Genomic DNA, 21,046 nt, shown 5'->3' with positions numbered 1-21,046 from the left:
AATTATACTGTTTCTTCCTTCTTCAATATGTTTTCCCAAATAAGTCAAAGAACATGTTTAATTCAAAGAGAAAGAGGTATAAAATTGAACCTGTGACTATTAATAAATAGCCCAAATGAGAATCAAGGCCAGCAATTTCGATCATAGAATTAGAAAGTAGAAGGAATAATGCTTCTTGCTCTGAATATCTTTCTGTAGTGGCTATTCCTGGTTGTCAACTTGACAATATTTGGAATGAACTACAATTCGGAATTGGAAGGCTCACCAGTGACCCTTATCTGGAGGCTTGGAGATCCTTATCTGGATCTTGGTTTGAAGATCTTGAGCCATAGTGGCTATGGATTCCAGAAGATTGAATCTCCGAGTTAAGGAACACACCTTTAATCTGGGCTATGCCTTTCATCTGGGATTAAAGGTGTGGTGGAACACACCTTTAATCTGGGCTACACCTTTTGCTGGAGACAATATAAGGACATTGGAAGAAGGGAGTCTAGCTCTTGCTCTTGCTCTTGCTCCTTTGCCTGCTTGCTGCGTGAGACTGAGTAACTGCTAGATCCTTGGACTTCCATTCACAGCTGCGACTGAACAATTGTTGGGAATTCGGCTGCCGACTGTAAGTCATCAATAAATTCCTTTACTATTTAGAGATTATCCATAAGTTCTGTGACTCTAGAGAACCCTGACTAATACACTTTCTGATGAAGTTATTGTCAACTTTAGAATCATGAAGTACTATATATGATGGCATCAATAGAGAAGAATTCATACCAGAGAGGAACACATACAACAGGAGGAGAGAGAGGAAACCTGACTGATTCGTTAAATATGTGAAGATGCATTCATTTCAATGCCAATTTTACATTTATCAATAGAAATAAATGGTATCTGCTGTTTAGTTTTTATATTCTTAATCTTAGTGAGATTGAATATTTCTCATTATTTATATCTGCTTCTTTTCAGAAAAGACATGCTCACCTCCTTATATTCTAAATGGTATCTACACACCTCACAGGATTATACACAGAACTGATGATGAAATCAGATATGAATGTAATTATGGCTTCCATCCTGTAAGTGGATCAACTGTTTCAAAGTGTACACTCACTGGCTGGATCCCTGTTCCAAGATGTACCTGTAAGCTTCACTTACGTCTTTAATCTCCATGATCCTGAAATTAGCCTATTCACTATGCACAGATGAAAATACACTAACAGCAAATATTTAATTTTTATTTACGTACAACCCTTAGAAATATTTTAGTTTTAAAAGTAAATATTTAATGTAATAGTATAAGTAATATTAGAATTTAAGATTCCAAGTAATATTTAAAATACATTATAGAAAACTAAAATTTTTAATTTACTACACCTTACATAAATATATGTGAATAAGTACATTTTTCTTTTTTCTAATTAATAATTTTCTAAGATTTGTAGTAAATTACTGTGTAAGAATATTGTCATATAAAAATTTATTTTACTTATTTATTTGCATCATAGTAAATCTCAGTAATATTTGCCTCATAACAAACCTTTGTTGTCCCTTTGTTTCTGTCAGCTAGCTTTGAATATGACTCAGCTACTGGCTCTGCATCAGTGTGTTGCTGTCAGATATTCTTGATTGTCAGTCATCAGGCGACTTTGCTAGGCACTATGTCCAACATGCCACACACACTAGGATTTGGCAAGAGGGCTCAGTTCCTTATCAGATAAGCCTCTGCATAGGTTGTTTCACAAAAGCTAACTTGCCTTGGAGTTACTGATCATAGATACAGTAGGAGTTTAGAATCCATCCATGAGCTACATGGAGCATACAATGTTGTGGCCATGGCTGTTTCTTATATACTGAGTTCAATATGCATGTGAAGAAGGGAATTATGTTTCTCTATCTGGAGAGAGTTGCTTTGAACAATGTCAGTGGCTTCTCATCACACTGTGTTATATTGAATCCAGAGTATTTAATTTCTGGCTACTCTATTCTTTTCAATTTTTTTTTTTTTTTTTTTTTTTTTTTTTTTTTTTTTTTTTTTTTTTTTTTTGCCTATCTGCATCAGGAGCATCTTCATGTCAGAAAGTAAGTGATAAGTCAAAGCTGCTTGCCTGATGACCACCAGCAAAGAGATATAAGGGAATGGCCAAGATCCCAATATCCCCATCAAAGGCAGAGACCCAATGACTTAACTTATTTCAGTGTGTCCAGAAACTCTGAACTTTATATCCTTTCCAATAACACCAGTAATGAAAAACAAAGCTTTTAACTAAGATGAGAATTTGGAAAATCTATAATATCCAACTCATAAAAATGAAAGAAGCTATTTCCACTAAGAAATAGCATTAACAACTATAAGAATTGTAAGAAAATTGAGTTTAACTTTTTTTAAAAATTTAGTTCTCTTACAAATTCTCTTTTATTTCTTTCTATTGGTTCTATTTATTTATTATTCGGTTTTGCCATTAGGATTTTTTATATAAAATTTATTTTCTCATATATTACCTCAGCTTCCCAACTCCTCCATCCCATCAACCTCATTCCTCCCCATCCCTCCCTCCTCCATTTCCCATCAAAACTGGGAGGCCCCCCAGGGATATCAACTGACTATGCCATATCAGATTTCAATAAGATTAGGCATTAATGCTTATATTTTGGCAGGATGAGGCAACTCGGTATGAGGACAAGGTTGCCCAAAGTAGGGAAAAGAATAAAAAAACAACCGACACTCCCTCTGTTAGGAATCCCACAAAAACACTGAGCTATACAACTATAACATATATACAGAGGACATAGGTTAGATTCAGGCTCCCTGATTGTCAGTTGAATGTCTGTGAAATCCCAAGAGTCCAGGTTACTTGACTCTGTGAGTTTTCTTGTGGTATCCTTGATAATTCCAGCTCCTATAATCTTTCTTCCCCATCTTCTGCAGGATTCTCCAAACTCTGTCTAATAGTCAGTAAAAAGTAACTTTTATTCTCCTGAGTAATTTTCTCATAGACTTAATGTTTCTCTCTGCTAATCTAGGCCTAGTCCTGTACACTTTCATTTAGCCTCTGTATAATCTTATCTAGGCCAAGAATGATTTCAGCCTTTGAGACTTACTGGTGTGTAAGACCACACCTTCCTAGTACTTGTTGAGCTCTGCCTGGCTCATTCAACTCAACTGTTCTGGCTTGAACTCCACTGCAAACTGACTGAATCAATCTGGTTTCGCTCTGAGCCTTTGACTTTGTGCTGTGTTGGGCATCAAATTAACTCTGGCAATCTGTTCTAATCCTCTGGCTCCTTCTCATTTTCTGGCTCCTCCCAACTTCAGTTGTGACTAGCTTGTTCTGTCTCTGCAACCTGTCCCAGTTAAACAGTCTCCAAGCCTCTTCTGTGCTGCTTTCTCTTAAGTAGCCTCTCTTTCTCTTTGTTCTCATGAGAGTTAAACATATCCTATTCTGTCAAATCTTTCTTTGATTTATCACGTTGTCTGAGAATCAATTTGACATTTCTTTCAAACATTACTGCTTCCTTCTACAAACTAATATTACCTTCATTGTTTTGGATTAAAGGTGTGTAGTAAGGACTTGTCTGTATTACAGCCAGAGTGATTAAAGGTGTGTACTAAGGCTGAGCTACACCACACTAGAGAACAGATTCTTCCTGTAAACAACACAATCTTGGGGTTCACAATGTTGTCAAAAATCCTATAATTGTTTGGCTGTGGGTCTTTGCATCTGTTTCCATTAGTTGCTAGGTGAAACCTCTCTGATGATGACTGGGCTAGGTACCAGTCTATGAGTATAGCAGAATATCATTAGGCATTATTGTATTGACTTTTTTTTTCATTGCCAGTCATGCTTGGATCTATTCTAGGTCTCTGGGACATATAGCCTCTGGTTTCTGGTCCTCAAGTCAGTGACAGGGGTGAGTTGCCATGCAACTCTCATGGCATGGGTATCAAACTGTGTCTGTCATTGCTTATCCACTCCCTGAATTCCTGTGCCACCTTTACCCCAGCACATCATTCTGGCAAGACACATTGTAGGTTGAAGGTTTTATGTCTGGTTTGGTGTCCTAAACTCTTTATGGGGTTTTGTCCCTGTTTTCATTACTGACCTTGTTAGTTTCTATATTCTCTGTGCCTTTTACTAGGTTTGGCTAAGGGTTTGTCTGTCTTGTTGATTTTCTCAAAGAAGCATCTCTTTTTTTCTTTGATTCTATTTTATTGATTTCAGCCCTATAATGTTTCTTAGATCCAAGATGGTTTACTCTCTGTTGTTAACTCCTCTTCCAGAGCTTTAAGGTGTGCTGTTATGTCACTAGTATGAGATCTTTCTGCTGTCTTTATGAAGGCACTTAGTACTATGAACTTTCCCCTTGACACCACTTTCATTGTTGCTCATAAGTTTGGTATTCTGTGCCTTCATTTTCATTGAATACTAGACATCTTAAATTATTTATTTCTTCCTTTACCCTGTAGTCATTTAGAAGAACATTGTTCAGTTTCTATGAGTTTATGGACTTTCTTTGGTTGTTGAAGTTCAGTTTTAATCCCTGTAGTCTGAGAAGATATAAGGGATTATTTCAATTATCTTGTATCTGTTGAGACTAGCTTTGTGACAGAGTTTATGGTCTGTTTTAGAGAAAGTTCTGTGAGGTGTTGAGACAAAGGTATATACTTTTGAGTTTGGGTGAAATGTTCAATAGATTTCTGTTAAGTCCATTTGATTCATCACATCTCTCAGTTCCATTTTTTTCTGTTAATTTCTGTCTGGATGACCTGTCCATTGCTAGGAGTGGGGTGTTATAGTCTTTGACTGATAAAGTGTTTGAGAGGAGTTATGTAAATTTTTTGTTAGTTCATTTCTTTTAAATTTTTTTATGAATGTGGGTTTCCTTGCATTTGGGGCAGATGTTCAAAATTGAGATGTGCAAAATTACTAAATTTTTTGTTAGTTCGTTTCTTTTATATATATTTTTATGAATGTGGGTTTCCTTGCATTTGGAGCAGATGTTCAAAATTGAGATGTGCAAAATTACTAAATTTTTTGTTAGTTCGTTACTTTTATATATATTTTTATGAATGTGGGTTTCCTTGCATTTGGGGCAGATGTTCAAAATTGAGATGTCATACTCATGAAATACTCTTTTTGATTAGTATGAATTTTCTTTCTGCACCACTAATGATTAATTTGTCTTGAATTCTATTTTGTTAGAATTTAGAAGTGCAAAATGATCTTGTTTCTTCGGTATATTTTCCAGGAAAATCTTTTCTAGCCTTTTACTATGGCATAATATCCATTTCTGATGTTGAGGTATATTTCTTGTATGCAGGAAAAGGATGGATAATGTTTTCTCATCTATTCTCTCAGCCTGTGCCATTTTTTATGGAGAATTGAATCCATTGACTTTGAGAGCTTTCAGTGACCATGACTGTTAATTACTGTTATTTTGATGGTGGTGGTGGCTATGTGTATGTGTGTATGTGTTTTTGTGTGTATGGTTGTATTGTGTGTGTGTCTTCTTTTACTCATGTGAGGTTATTTATTGCCTCCGATGTAGATGATCTGCTTGTATTAGAGCAGAGCTTATTTATTTATTTATTGGTTTTAGTTGATCTCTTTGATTGGAATTTTTCTTTCAAGTAATTATTGTAGGGCTCAGTTCTGGATAGTTATTGTTTAAATTTGTCATTCTCATGGTATATCTAGTTTTCTCCTTCTATGTTTATTGAGTATTTTTTTCTGACCACTGTAGTCTAGGATACAATTGTGGTCTTTTAAAAGTATGTCCAGGCCCTTCTTCCTTTCAGAGTTTCCATTAAGAAGTCAGCTATATTCCCAATTCTAAGAAGGGAAAAAGAGTCCACACTTTGGTCTTCGTTCTTCTAGAGTTTCTTGTGTTTAGCAAATTGTATCTTATATCTTGGGTATCCTAAGTTTCTGGGCTAATAACCACTTATCAGTGAGTACATATTGTGTGAATTCCTTTGTGATTGGGTTACCTCACTCAGCATGATGCCCTCCAGGTCCATCCATTTGCCTAGGAATTTCATAAATTCATTCTTTTTAATAGTTGAGTAGTACTCCATTGTGTAAATGTACCACATTTTATGTATCCATTCCTCTGTTGAAGGGCATCTGGGTTCTTTCCAGCTTCTGGTTATTATAAATAAGGCTGCTATGAACATAGTGGAGCATGTGTCCTTCTTAGAATTGGGAACAAAACATCCATGGAAGGAGTTACAGAGACACAGTTTGGAGCTGTGACGAAAGGATGGACCATCTAGAGACTGCCATATCCAGGGATCCATACCATAATCAGCTTCCAAATGCTGACACCATTGCATACACTAGCAAGATTTTGCTGAAAGGACCCAGATAGAGCTGTCTCTTGTGAGACTATGCCGGGGCCTAGCAAACACAGAAGTGGATTCTCACAGTCAGCTATTGGATGGATCACAGGGCCCCCAATGGAGGAGCTATAGAAAGTACCCAAGGAGCTAAAGGCATCTGCAATCCTATAGGTGGAACAACAATATGAACTAACCAGTATCCCCTTGTAGCTCGTGTCTCTAGCTGCATATGAATCAGAAAATAGCCTAGTCAGCCATCAGTGGAAAGAGAGGCCCATTAGTCATACAAACTTTATATGCCTCAGTACAGGGGAACGACAGGGCCAAGAAGTGAGAGTGGGTGGATGGGGGAGTGGGTAGGGGAGCGTGTGGGGGACTTTTGGGATAGCACTGGAATTGTAAATGAAATTAATACCCAATTTAAAAAAAGAAGATTTTTGATGAATTGAATCATATTAATAGGCATATGACATTCTTTTTTTTTTCAAGTTTTTTTTCCATTTTTTATTAGGTATTTAGCTCATTTACATTTCCAATGCTATCCCAAAAGTCCCCAATACACCACCCCCACTCCACTACCCACCCACTCCCACTTTTTGGCCCTGGCATTCCCCTGTACTGGGGCATATAAAGTTTGCAAGTCCAATGGGCCTCTCTTTCCAGTGATGGCCCACTAGGCCATCTTTTGATACATATGCAGCTAGAGTCAAGAGCTCTGGGGTACTGGTTAGTTCATAATGTTGTTCCACCTATAGGGTTACAGATCCCTTTAGCTCCTTGGGTACTTTCTCTAGCTCCTCCATTGGAAGCCCTGTGATCCATCCATTAGCTGACTGTGAGCATCCACTTCTGTGTTTGCTAGGCCCCGGCATAGTCTCACAAGAGACAGCTACATCTGGGTCCTTTCGATAAAATCTTGCTAGTGTATGCAATGGTGTCAGCGTTTGGATGCTGATTATGGGGTGGATCCCTGGATATGGCAGTCTCTACATGGTCCATCCTTTCATCTCAGCTCCAAACTTTGTCTCTGTAACTCCTTCCATGGGTGTTTTGTTCCCACTTCTAAGGAGGGGCATAGTGTCCACACTTCAGTCTTCATTTTTCTTGAGTTTCATGTGTTTAGCAAATTGTATCTTATATCTTGGGTATCCTAGGTTTGGGGCTAATATCCACTTATCAGTGAGTACATATTGTGTGAGTTCCTTTGTGAATGTGTTACCTCACTCAGGATGATGCCCTCCAGGTCCATCCATTTGGCTAGGAATTTCATAAATTCATTCTTTTTAATAGCTGAGTAGTACTCCATTGTGTAGATGTACCACATTTTCTCTATCCATTCCTCTGTTGAGGGGCATCTAGGTTCTTTCCAGCCTCTGGCTATTATAAATAAGGCTGCTATGAACATAGTGGAGCATGTGTCCTTCCTACCAGTTGGGGCATCTTCTGGATATATGCCCAGGAGAGGTATTGCTGGATCCTCTGGTAGTACTATGTCCAATTTTCTGAGGAACCGCCAGACTGATTTCCAGAGTTGTTGTACAAGCTTGCAATCCCAGGCATATGACATTCTAAAGAAATCATGTCACATCTAGAGATTATGACAGGAAGCTAGACTTTGCAGGTTGTTTTATGATTTTCTTAAGCTGTACCCTTGTGTTCTTCCTTCAAATTTTGTTCTAATTCATTAGGAAGACAGGCTGTATTCTACAAAGAAATTCTGTGTAGTATAAATCATTTTTATTAGTAAAATAAAATTCTTTCTAAAAATGGAAAAAAAAGAAGTCACCTATATTCTGATAGGTTTGCCTCTATATTTTACTTACTCTTTTGCTCTCACAGCTTTCAGTATTCAATTTTTTGAATATTTATTATTTTAATTACTATTTTGACAGGACTTCATTTTCTTTTCCCATCTATTTGTTCATTGTTGAGTGAACTTATTTTAATAGCAGAATTAGTGTGTGTCTCTGAACTCAGATCTTATGACATCCTTGCCCTGGGCTTTTGAGTAGGTTTACAATTACAAGTGAAGAATCTGTGTAGCACAGTGAGCCAGAAACCCAACTACGTTTAAGTTTCCACAATGTAGACCTGCCCAAATATATTCGCACTCTCTGTGGCTTGAATATATCTGAATTTTATTTATTTTACAGTGAACTTTCTGATATTTTCTGGATATGATAAAGATGATTATTCTCTGTAATTTAGTTGCATAACATTTTGTACTTTAAATGTTTAGTTCTTGCTCCTCTGGGATGTTTAATTACTCATCATTTTCATCAAATCTTTTAGTATTTTGGGGAAAATACATTATAAAAGGACAAGTGGAACAATACAGAAGATAATGACAATGAATCTGTGTTACACGTGATTGCAAAAATTAATCTTTTATGTCATGTTGAATATGTATTAGAATGAGACTTATCAATAAAAATTAGAAGATCTTGGGGCTGAAGACAGTAAAAACTAGATGATCTTGCGATGTGCTCATAATATTTAGAACAGTTGAAAAACTGGTAAATGTATTGATCAGCAGGCTGAGAAGAGTACATCAACACTATGTATGATCCATGGTCCAATAGTCACTGATGATGCAGCCACAACCTGCATTTTGAAAGTGTAATCTGTCAAACAAGGCTCAGTTAGGTACTGACCACATCAGGTGATCATGTACTTTAAGGAATGTTATGTTTCTTTCAAGAATTGTGTATAAAGAGGGTAAACATGTTCTCCTGTGCCCACTGGAGAATGAAGAGTGGGTAAAACTTTGAGGACTGTGGAAATAATGATATTCCTACCCTGAACCATGCCTCCTTTTGTTGCTTTTTAAAACAAAATCTCAGTAAGTTTATTTAACTTATTGATATACTATGAAAAGGATGATTCTCAAAATTGTTAAAGAAGAACATTTACTATAAAAGGAATTGCACTTTTAAAACCATGTGATAAATGTATGGAGAATTTTTCTCATAAATCAAAAACTAAAATGAATGAGGTAGCCTAATGAAATTAGTTTGTCTATATACATATCTGTTGAAATAACTTATAATATACTGCACGAGGTTTCCTAAAGCAGAAACATACTTCATGAAACAGTGATATTGTTCTCATTCAATATTACAAATTATAAATAATAATCACAAATTATTACATATATAAAAGAAGTAATCATATGTTACATATAAACAATAGAGGGATCAATACAGAATTTAAATTAATGGTATGGGACTAGCTCCATACGATTCCATATTCATACTATATTTGGGTTTCAGTAAAAATTATAAATAAGCAGTTATCATATTTGATATTAAAAATGTCTCTAATCCTCTTCTCTGTAGGAGTATCAGCCCTAACTTGATTTCATACAAAATGACATCCTCACAAACCAATGTTTTCTATTGTCTTATTTCCTTGTCCCAAACCCCCACTGTTCTTTCCATTCATTAAATGTAGTTTACTAATCAAGAATTTTATATGGGATTTGAGTGTTTTTCTGGTTGTTTTATTTAATTTTTTTTTAATTTCAAGTGAAACCATGTGAATTTCCACAATTCAAATATGGACGTCTGTATTATGAAGAGAGCCTGAGACCCAACTTCCCAGTGTCTATAGGAAATAAGTACAGCTATAAGTGTGACAACGGGTTTTCACCACCTTCTGGGTATTCCTGGGACTACCTTCGTTGCACAGCACAAGGGTGGGAGCCTGAAGTCCCATGCGTCAGTAAGCCAATGTCTTTGTATTTAAATATGTTTTACTCTTTTAAAGAGAAAGCACATACATAATTACAGTTATGTTTCTCATGACAAACATAAGACCAAGGGAAAAACGTGTGAGCAAAAAGGCTAGTTTCTGTCCTTTGGGAGCAGCTCTTCATGAAATGTACACACACACAATAGGGACTATGGAAATGCCTTTATCTCTTGCATATTTTATTTATACAAACTAAAGATACATGCTAATCATTTAAACATTTTTTATTAATTTTATTTCTGAATGCAATGCATGCTCATTAAACAGCTGGAAAGATAACATTTAACTTAAGCAAATGAAAGCTTTTACTTTTTTTCATTTTTATTTTTTATGTTTCTTAGGGAAATGTGTTTTCCATTATGTGGAGAATGGAGACTCTGCATACTGGGAAAAAATATATGTGCAGGGTCAGTCTTTAAAAGTCCAGTGTTACAATGGCTATAGTCTTCAAAATGGTCAAGACACAATGACATGTACAGAGAATGGCTGGTCCCCTCCTCCCAAATGCATCCGTATCAGTAAGTAACCTGCCCTTACATCACAAGTTTCTCATGACTCTCTGTCCCTTCTGTATTAACTGTGGCAAAATGTTTCATTGTTTTCAGTGTGTATAAGTGAATACTGAAGCTATTTGATAAGTATATACAACCTAAACACTCCTAGTTGATCTTATGCCATAATACAACAAAACATTTAGAAAACTTAATTTTATAGTACTATGTGCTTTTAGCTTACTGTGCATTTGACTCAAGATGATTATAAAATTATAATTTACCATTAAACAAAATAGCTAAATACATCATTGATATAATAACATTTTAACTGCTAATTAACTCTGATTTCTCTATGATGTGTTATGGGGAAGAGAATTCTTGAGTAGTGTGCATGACACAGTTTTGATGTTTTTTCTCCAATCTTTGTACCGATATGTTTATGTCATGTCATTTTTTTCTTGTTGTGTATCCTTATAAATGTGTGAGTTTTATCTCAATTTTTTTTTTTTTTTTTTTTTTTTTTTTTTTTTTTTGCTGGTCTTTGAATCATTTATTTCTTTTTTTTTTTTCCATTTTTTATTAGGTATTTAGCTCATTTACATTTCCAATGCTATACCAAAAGTCCCCCATACCCACCCACCCCCACTCCCCTACCTGCCCACTCCCCCTTTTTGGCCCTGGCGTTCCCCTGTTCTGGGGCATATAAAGTTTGTGTGTCCAATGGGCCTCTCTTTCCAGTGATGGCCGACTAGGCCATCTTTTGATACATATGCAGCTAGAGTCAAGAGCTCCGGGGTACTGGTTAGTTCATAATGTTGATCCACCTATAGGGTTGCAGATCCCTTTAGCTCCTTGGGTACTTTCTCTAGCTCATCCATTGGGAGCCCTGTGATCCATCCATTAGCTGACTGTGGGCATCCACTTCTGTGTTTGCTAGGCCCCGGCATAGTCTCACAAGAGACAGCTACATCTGGGTCCTTTCGATAAAATCTTGCTAGTGTATGCAATGGTGTCAGCGTTTGGATGCTGATTATGGGGTGGATCCCTGGATAAGGCAGTCTCTACATGGTCCACCCTTTAATCTCAGCTCCAAACTTTGTCTCTGTAACTCCTTCCAAGGGTGATTTGTTCCCACTTCTAAGGAGGGGCATAGTGTCCACACTTCAGTCTTCATTTTTCTTGAGTTTCATGTCTTTAGGAAATTGTAACTTATATCTTGGGTATCCTAGGTTTTGGGCTAATATCCACTTATCAGTGAGTACATATTGTGTGAGTTCCTTTGTGAATGTGTTACCTCACTCAGGATGATGCCCTCCAGGTCCATCCATTTGGCTAGGAATTTCATAAATTCATTCTTTTTAATAGCTGAGTAGTACTCCATTGTGTAGATGTACCACATTTTCTGTATCCATTCCTCTGTTGAGGGGCATCTGGGTTCTTTCCAGCTTCTGGCTATTATAAATAAGGCTGCTATGAACATAGTGGAGCATGTGTCCTTCTTACCAGTTGGGGCATCTTCTGGATATATGCCCAGGAGAGGTATTGCTGGATCCTCCGGTAGTACTATGTCCAATTTTCTGAGGAACCGCCAGACGGATTTCCAGAGTGGTTGTACAAGCCTGCAATCCCACCAACAATGGAGGAGTGTTCCTCTTTCTCCACATCCTCGCCAGCATCTGCTGTCACCTGAATTTTTGATCTTAGACATTCTGACTGGTGTGAGGTGGAATCTTAGGGTTGTTTTGATTTGCATTTCCCTGATGATTAAGGATGTTGAACATTTTTTCAGGTGCTTCTCTGCCATTCGGTATTCCTCAGGTGAGAATTCTTTGTTCAGTTCTGAGCCCCATTTTTTAATGGGGTTGTTTGATTTTCTGAAGTCCACCTTCTTGAGTTCTTTATATATGTTGGATATTAGTCCCCTATCTGATTTAGGATAGGTAAAGATCCTTTCCCAATCTGTTGGTGGTCTCTTTGTCTTATTGACGGTGTCTTTTGCCTTGCAGAAACTTTGGAGTTTCATTAGGTCCCATTTGTCAATTCTCGATCTTACAGCACAAGCCATTGCTGTTCTGTTCAGGAATTTTTCCCCTGTGCCCATATCTTCAAGGCTTTTCCCCACTTTCTCCTCTATAAGTTTCAGTGTCTCTGGTTTTATGTGAAGTTCTTTGATCCATTTAGATTTGACCTTAGTACAAGGAGATAAGTATGGATCGATTCGCATTCTTCTACATGATAACAACCAGTTGTGCCAGCACCATTTGTTGAAAATGCTGTCTTTCTTCCACTGGATGGTTTTAGCTCCCTTGTCGAAGATCAAGTGACCATAGGTGTGTGGGTTCATTTCTGGGTCTTCAATTCTATTCCATTGGTCTACTTGTCTGTCTCTATACCAGTACCATGCAGTTTTTACCACAATTGCTCTGTAGTAAAGCTTTAGGTCCGGCATGGTGATTCCACCAGAGGTTCTTTTATCCTTGAGAAGAGTTTTTGCTATCCTAGGTTTTTTGTTATTCCAGATGAATTTGCAAATTGCTCCTTCTAATTCGTTGAAGAATTGAGTTGGAATTTTGATGGGGATTGCATTGAATCTGTAGATTGCTTTTGGCAAGATAGCCATTTTTACAATATTGATCCTGCCAATCCATGAGCATGGGAGATCTTTCCATCTTCTGAGATCTTCTTTAATTTCTTTCTTCAGAGACTTGAAGTTTTTATCATACAGATCTTTCACTTCCTTAGTTAGAGTCACGCCGAGATATTTTATATTATTTGTGACTATTGAGAAGGGTGTTGTTTCCCTAATTTCTTTCTCAGCCTGTTTATTCTTTGTGTAGAGAAAGGCCATTGACTTGTTTGAGTTAATTTTATATCCAGCTACTTCACCGAAGCTGTTTATCAGGTTTAGGAGTTCTCTGGTGGAATTTTTAGGGTCACTTATATATACTATCATATCATCTGCAAAAAGTGATATTTTGACTTCCTCCTTTCCAATTTGTATCCCCTTGATCTCCTTTTGTTGTCGAATTGCTCTGGCTAATACTTCAAGTACTATGTTGAAAAGGTAGGGAGAAAGTGGGCAGCCTTGTCTAGTCCCTGATTTTAGTGGGATTGCTTCCAGCTTCTCTCCATTTACTTTGATGTTGGCTCCTGGTTTGCTGTAGATTGCTTTTATCATGTTTAGGTATGGGCCTTGAATTCCTGATCTTTCCAGAACTTTTATCATGAATGGGTGTTGGATCTTGTCAAATGCTTTTTCTGCATCCAACGAGATGATCATGTGGTTTTTGTCTTTGAGTTTGTTTATATAGTGGATTACATTGATGGATTTTCGTATATTAAACCATCCCTGCATTCCTGGAATAAAACCTACTTGGTCAGGATGGATGATTGCTTTAATGTGTTCTTGGATTCGGTTAGCGAGAATTTTATTGAGGATTTTTGCATCGATATTCATAAGAGAAATTGGTCTGAAGTTCTCTATCTTTGTTGGATCTTTCTGTGGTTTAGGTATCAGAGTAATAGTGGCTTCATAAAATGAGTTGGGTAGAGTACTTTCTACTTCTATCTTGTGAAAAAGTTTGTGCAGAACTGGAATTAGATCTTCTTTGAAGGTCTGATAGAACTCTGCACTAAACCCGTCTGGTCCTGGGCTTTTTTTGGCTGGGAGACTATTTATAACTGCTTCTATTTCTTTAGGGGATATGGGACTGTTTAGAAGGTCAACTTGATCCTGATTCAACTTTGGTACCTGGTATCTGTCCAGAAATTTGTCCATTTCGTCCAGGTTTTCCAGTTTTGTTGAGTATAGCCTTTTGTAGAAGGATCTGATGGTGTTTTGGATTTCTTCAGGATCTGTTGTTATGTCTCCCTTTTCAGTTCTGATTTTGTTAATTAGGATTTTGTCTCTGTGCCCTCTAGTGAGTCTAGGTAAGGGTTTATCTATCTTGTTGATTTTCTCAAAGAACCAACTCCTCGTTTGGTTAATTCTTTGAATAGTTCTTCTTGTTTCCACTTGGTTGATTTCACCCCTGAGTTTGATTATTTCCTGCCGTCTACTCCTCTTGGGTGAATTTGCTTCCTTTTTTTCTAGAGCTTTTAGATGTGTTGTCAAGCTGCTAGTATGTGCTCTCTCCCGTTTCTTCATGGAGGCACTCAGAGCTATGAGTTTCCCTCTTAGAAATGCTTTCATTGTGTCCCAAAGGTTTGGGTACGTTGTGGCTTCATTTTCATTAAACTCTAAAAAGTCTTTAATTTCTTTCTTTATTCCTTCCTTGACCAAGGTATCATTGAGAAGAGTGTTGTTCAGTTTCCACGTGAGTGTTGGCTTTCTGTTATTTTTTTTGTTATTGAAGATCAGCCTTAGTGCATGGTGATCTGATAGGATACATGGGACAATTTCAATATTTTTGAATCTGTTGAGGCCTGTTTTGTGACCTATTATGTGGTCAATTTTGGAGAAGGTACCATGAGGTGCTGAGAAGAAGGTATATCCTTTTGTTTTAGGATAAAATGTTCTGTAGATATCTGTCAGATCCATTTGTTTCATCACTTCTGTTAGTTTCAGTGTGTCCCTGTTTAGTTTCTGTTTCCATGATCTGTCCATTGGTGAAAGTGGTGTGTTGAAGTCTCCCACTATTATTGTGTGAGGTGCAATGTGTGCTTTGAGCTTTATTAAAGTTTCTTTAATGAATGTGGCTGCCCTTGTATTTGGCGCATAGATATTCAGAATTGAGAGTTCCTCTTGGAGGATTTTACCTTTGATGAGAACAAAGTGCCCCTCCTTGTCTTTTTTGATGACTTTGGGTTGGAAGTCAATCTTATCAGATATTAGGATGGCTACTCCAGCTTGTTTCTTCAGTCCATTTGCTTGGAAAATTGTTTTCCAGCCTTTTATTCTGAGGTAGTGTCTATCTTTTTCTCTGAGATGTGTCTCCTGTAAACAGCAAAATGTTGGGTCTTGTTTGTGTAGCCAGTTTGTTAGTCTATGTCTTTTTATTGGGGAGTTGAGACCATTGATGTTAAGAGATATTAAGGAAAAGTAATTGTTGCTTCCTGTTATTTTTGTTGTTAAAGTTGGCATTCTGTTCTTGTGGCTGTCTTCTTTTAGGTTTGTTGAGGGATTACCTTCTTGTTTTTTCTAGGGCATTGTTCCCGTTCTTGTATTGGTTTTTTTCTGTTATTACCCTTTGAAGGGCTGGATTCGTGGAGAGATAATGTGAGAATTTGGTTTTGTCGTGGAATACTTTGGTTTCTCCATCTATGGTAATTGAGAGTTTGGCTGGGTATAGTAGCCTGGGCTGGAATTTGTGTTCTTTTAGTGTCTGTATAACATCTGTCCAGGCTCTTCTGGCTTTCATAGTCTCTGGTGAAAAATCTGGTGTAATTCTGATAGGCTTGCCTTTGTATGTTACTTGACCTTTTTCCCTTACCGCTTTTAGTATTCTATCTTTATTTAGTGCATTTGTTGTTCTGATTATTATGTGTCGGGAGGAATTTCTTTTCTGGTCCAGTCTATTTGGAGTTCTGTAAGCTTCTTGTATGTTCATAGGTATCTCTTTCTTTATATTTGGGAAGTTTTCTTCAATAATTTTGTTGAAGATGTTTGCTGGTCCTTTGAGTTGAAAATCTTCATTCTCATCCACTCCTATTATCCGTAGGTTTGGTCTTCTCATTGTGTCCTGGATTTCCTGGATGTTTTGAGTTAGGATCTTTTTGCATTTTCCATTTTCTTTGATTGTTGTGCCGATGTTCTCTATGGAATCTTCTGCACCTGAGATTCTCTCTTCCATCTCTTGTATTCTGTTGCTGATGCTCAAATCTATGGTTCCAGATTTCTTTCCTAGGGTTTCTATCTCCAGTGTTGCCTCACTTTGAGTTTTCTTTATTGTTTCTACTTCCCTTTTTAGGTCTAGTATGGTTTTGTTCATTTCCATCACCTGTTTGTATGTTTTTTCCTCTTTTTCTGTAAGGACTTCTACCTGTTTGATTGTGTTTTCCTGTTTTTCTTTAAGGACTTGTAACTCTTTGGCAGTGTTCTCCTGTATTTCTTTAAGTGATTTATTAAAGTCCTTCTTGATGTCCTCTACCATCATCATGAGATATGCTTTTAAATCTAGGTCTAGGTTTTCGGGTGTGTTGGGGTGCCCTGGACTGGGCGAAGTGGGAGTACTGGGTTCTGATGATGGTGAGTGGTCTTGGTTCCTGTTAGTAGGATTCCTACGTTTACCTTTCGCCATCTGGTAATCTCTGGAGTTAGTAGTTATAGTTGACTCTGTTTAGAGATTGTTCTTCTGGTGATTCTGTTACCGTCTCTCAGCAGACCTGGGAGACAGATTCTCTCCTCTGAGTTTCAGTGCTCAGAGCACTCTCTGCTGGCAAGCTCTCTTACAGGGAAGGTGCGCAGATATCTTGTTTTTGGACCTCCTCCTGGTCGAAGAAAAAGGCCCAAAACAGGGCCTCTCTCAGAAGCTGTGTTGCTTTGGCAGTTCCCAGAAGCTGTCAGCTTCTGTGGTGCAGACTCTCACCTGTGCAGACTAAAATCCTAAGTTCCAGGGAGTCCTGGAACCAAGATGGTGACCGCTGCTCCTGAGGCCAAGGCCGTCTCCCGAGCCAGGCGGACACCTGTCCTCTGGTCCGGATGGTGGCCGGTTATCTGCGGCCCGCCCAGGCTGCTGCCTCAGCGGCTCTGTGCTTCTGCCCGTCCCAGAAGCTGTCCGGTTCTCTGGCGCACCCTCTAACCTGTTCAGACTAATTTCCTAGGTCCCGCGGAGTCCCGGAACCCAGATGGCGACCGCTGCTGCTGAGGCTGAGGTCGCCTCCCAAGCCAGGCGGACACCTGTCCTCTGGTCTGGATGGTGGCCGGTTATCTGCGGCCCGCCCAGGCTGCTGCCTCAGCGGCTCTGTGCTTCCGCCCGTCCCAGAAGCTGTCTGGTTCTCTGGCGCACCCTCTCACCTGTTCAGACTAATTTCCTAAGTTCTGCTGAGTCCCGGAACCAAGATGGCGACCGCTGCTGCTGAGGCTGAGGTCGCCTCCCAAGCCAGGCGGACACCTGTCCTCTGGTCCGGATGGTGGCCGGTTGTCTGCGGCCCGCCCAGGCTGCTGCCTCAGCGGCTCTGTGCTTCTGCCCGTCCCAGAAGCTGTCCGGTTCTCTGGCGCACCCTCTAACCTGTTCAGACTAATTTCCTAAGTTCTGCTGAGTCCCGGAACCAAGATGGCGACCGCTCTCAATTTATTTTTTTAAAAATAAATACCTTTAAAATGTTACAACATCATAGTGTTGATATGCATTCCTTTTAATGTCACTTGGGATTTTAAAATGTGCTCCTAAGTTAATTTATACTTAACCATTTTTCAAATTTAGTTTTCTTCTAATTTATACTTTAGTAATTGTTTTTCTGAAAGGTGAAGAATTCTAAAAAATAATCCTTTACTTATACATGTCACGGAAGTGGGGTTTTTTTTTAGACTTAATAGTGCCAACTTTTTTTAATATACACTTGATTGCCATTATCTTGCATTTTCAGAACAATTTTGAAATTATCATATACTATTGTCTTATTTTTATGAATATGATATATATTTAAAAGTATAGACTGATTTTGAATGCTTGTCAATTGCCTTTTATTATACCACTTGGCTGATGAGAAACTTTTCTTAGCCTCATTCTTTTTAGACACTTGTCCTTTATTTAATTTCCAAGAATTTTTATCTTTATTTATTTAAAATTTTAAAAGATTAACATTATTGATCCATTTAAAACCTTTACTGTGTTTTTATTTGGTAGCTTTTCTTTTATACTAGTTTGGCTTATAACCTTAATTTTACATATTCTTTCTAGAGTTTTTGTGAATTGGTCTGAACTATGTGAATATACAATATTTTAAAAATATTTCAGGTCTTTTTACATTTTAAAGTCCTATTAAGGCTGATTGATTTAGTTTGCTTTCTTCAAGTAACTCAAAATATCTTAAAGGAACTGAAAGCTTTATGCTCATATTCCAAGGACTTACCTATGAAAAAAATCATTTTTCTTCAGGAAACAGTTGATAAATAGATAGTGCTCAGGTCAGTGGCATTGAAAGATGAGCCTGATTCTATGACTACAACACCATCTAGAACCAGTCTTCTGAGGAATTTTTCTTTTCCCTACTTCTTCAGCCTGAGTTTAATTCTAATATTCTAGGTATTAAAATTTCCTTTCCTTACTGTTGTGTTTTGTTTCTACTACATTATATCAATAGAATAATGCATTGTAGGCTTTTGTTTGTTTGCTTGATTGCTTATTTTCATTCTAGAATTTTCTTTTTTTCTTTTTTTCTGTTTTCATTGTTCTTTTCTCATGCAATACATCCTGATCTCAGTCACACTTCTCTCCATTCCTCCCAGTCCCCTCCACTCCAATCTCCTCCATATAAGCTGTTCTCCATTTCCCTTCAGAAAAGAGCAGGCATTTTAGGGACAGCAACTGAATACACCATAGCAGAATGCAATAACACTTGGTTGAAATTGCCATATCAAAGCTGGAGAAGGCAACCCAGTAGGCAGAAAATGGTCCCAAGAACAGGCAAAGCAGTGAGACACTTCCTCTGCCACTGTTAGGAGTCCCACAAAATGCCCAAAATAAGAAAACACAGTGTTTATACAGACCCACTCAGTGTCTAGGATTACAGCTTCCATCTGTGTATCCTCTATGAGCCCTGCTTACTTGATTCTGTTTACCATATACTCCTATTGTCCTTCAACCTTCTGTCTCCTAAAATCCTTTCTTCTCTTTTTCTAGGTTATCCTATCTTTGCCTATTGTTTGTCTGTGTGTCTCTGCATCTGTTTCCATTCAGGTGCTCAACAAAGTCTTTCTGAAGATGAGTAGTCTAGTCACTAATCTATGAGTATAGCAGAATAATATTAGCAATCATTGACATTTTTTTTTTGTCAGTAATGTTTGGTACCACTACATTTCTCTGAGCCATACAGCTTCCCATTCCTGGCCATCCTCCCATTGTGGAGTATGGACTCCCTTCATTGTTTGGGCCTCAATTTAGACCAGTCATTGATTGGTCACTCCCATAAACACTGAGATTCCTTCACCTTAGCACATTTTGCAGACAGGACAGTTAGTGGGTAAAAAGATTTAGGCCTTTGTTTCCCAGTCCCACCAGTGCAAGTCCCACTATGGCTCCTGACTTCTTTCCTAGGTTTTCAATCTACAGAGTTGTCTCCTTTTGTGATTACATTATTGTTTCTACTTCCATTTTTAGATCCTGGGTGGTTTTATTCAATTCTTTCACCTGTTTGGATGTGTTTTCCTATAATTCATTAGGGGATTTTTGTGTTTTCCTCTTTAAGGGCTTCTACCTGTTTACCTATGTTCTCTTGTATTTCTTTAAGGTAGTTATTTATGTCCTTTTTATAGGCCTCCATCATTATCATGAGAAGTGACCTTATATCCATATCTTGCTATTCTGGTGTGATGGTGTATCCAGGACTTGCTACAGTGTCAAAGTTGGGGTCTAATGATGCCAAGTAACCTTGGTTGCTGTTGCTTCTGTTCTTATGCTTGCCTCCCACCATCTGATTATCTTGTGTTCCCTGTCTACAATATATCTTATTGAAGCCTGTCCTTTCTCTAATCCCAGTTGAGCCAGAACTCCTCAGAGTTCAGCTTTCTCTGTGCTCCTGTGATTCTGGGATCTTGTGATCCTGAGATTCTGGGTGAGCCAGAGTTCTTAGCAGTCAAGCTTCCCCTGATATGCTGAGATCCTGGTGTGACCAAGCTCCTGAGATTCCGGGATCCTACAGTCCTAAGATCCTGGGTGTGCTATGGCACCTGGAAATCATACTTCCTCTGGGGAACCTGGGTGGGGCTTTCCACTGAGTTCAAAACCATGGTAGACCAGCGCCGCCTGAAGGAACCCAAGCCACTGTTTGAGCAGGGTTCCTGTTTCCCTATTCCTGGTGGCCTCAGGCACTCATGGTTCTGTTGGAACAGATGCTGTATTCCACTCACCAGAGATCCTAAGACCCTGGGCATGCTATGGCAACTGGTGTGTAGAGAGTACCCTGGGAACCATGGGAATGTCAGTTTGTTTTCTAATTAATTATTTTATTTATTTTCATTTCAAATGTTGTCTCACTTCCTCATCTCCCCTCCAATTACCCATTCCCCATCCTCAACCATTTTGCCCCTAAGAAGCTGCTCACTCACCTACCCATCTACCCATTCCTGCCTCATCCTTTAGCATCAACCTTATCTGGGGCATCAAGTTTCCACTGGACTAAGTGCCTCCCTTCCTATTGATGTCAGGTAAGGCAGTCCTCTGCTACATATGTAGCACTAAAATGGAGGAGCCTATGTATAACTTCTTTATTTATGATTTAGTTCCTGGGAGTTCCAAGGGGCCCATTTAGTTGATACTGCAGTTCTTCCTCTGAAGTTGCAATCCCATTCATCTCCTTCAGTCCT

General features: G+C 38.2%; 1 pseudogene; it reads left to right on the top strand.

Moving 5' to 3' along the window:
- Gm16332 (predicted gene 16332) overlaps positions 1 to 21,046 on the top strand; it is a 58,384-nt pseudogene that overhangs the window by 11,336 nt on the left and 26,002 nt on the right.

The sequence above is a fragment of the Mus musculus genome, chromosome 1, assembly GCF_000001635.26.
Source record: "Mus musculus strain C57BL/6J chromosome 1, GRCm38.p6 C57BL/6J".
NCBI classification, from domain to species: Eukaryota; Metazoa; Chordata; class Mammalia; order Rodentia; family Muridae; genus Mus; species Mus musculus.
The sequence above is the reverse complement of the archived record's forward strand: the minus strand, read 5'-3'. Positions and strand labels throughout refer to the sequence as shown.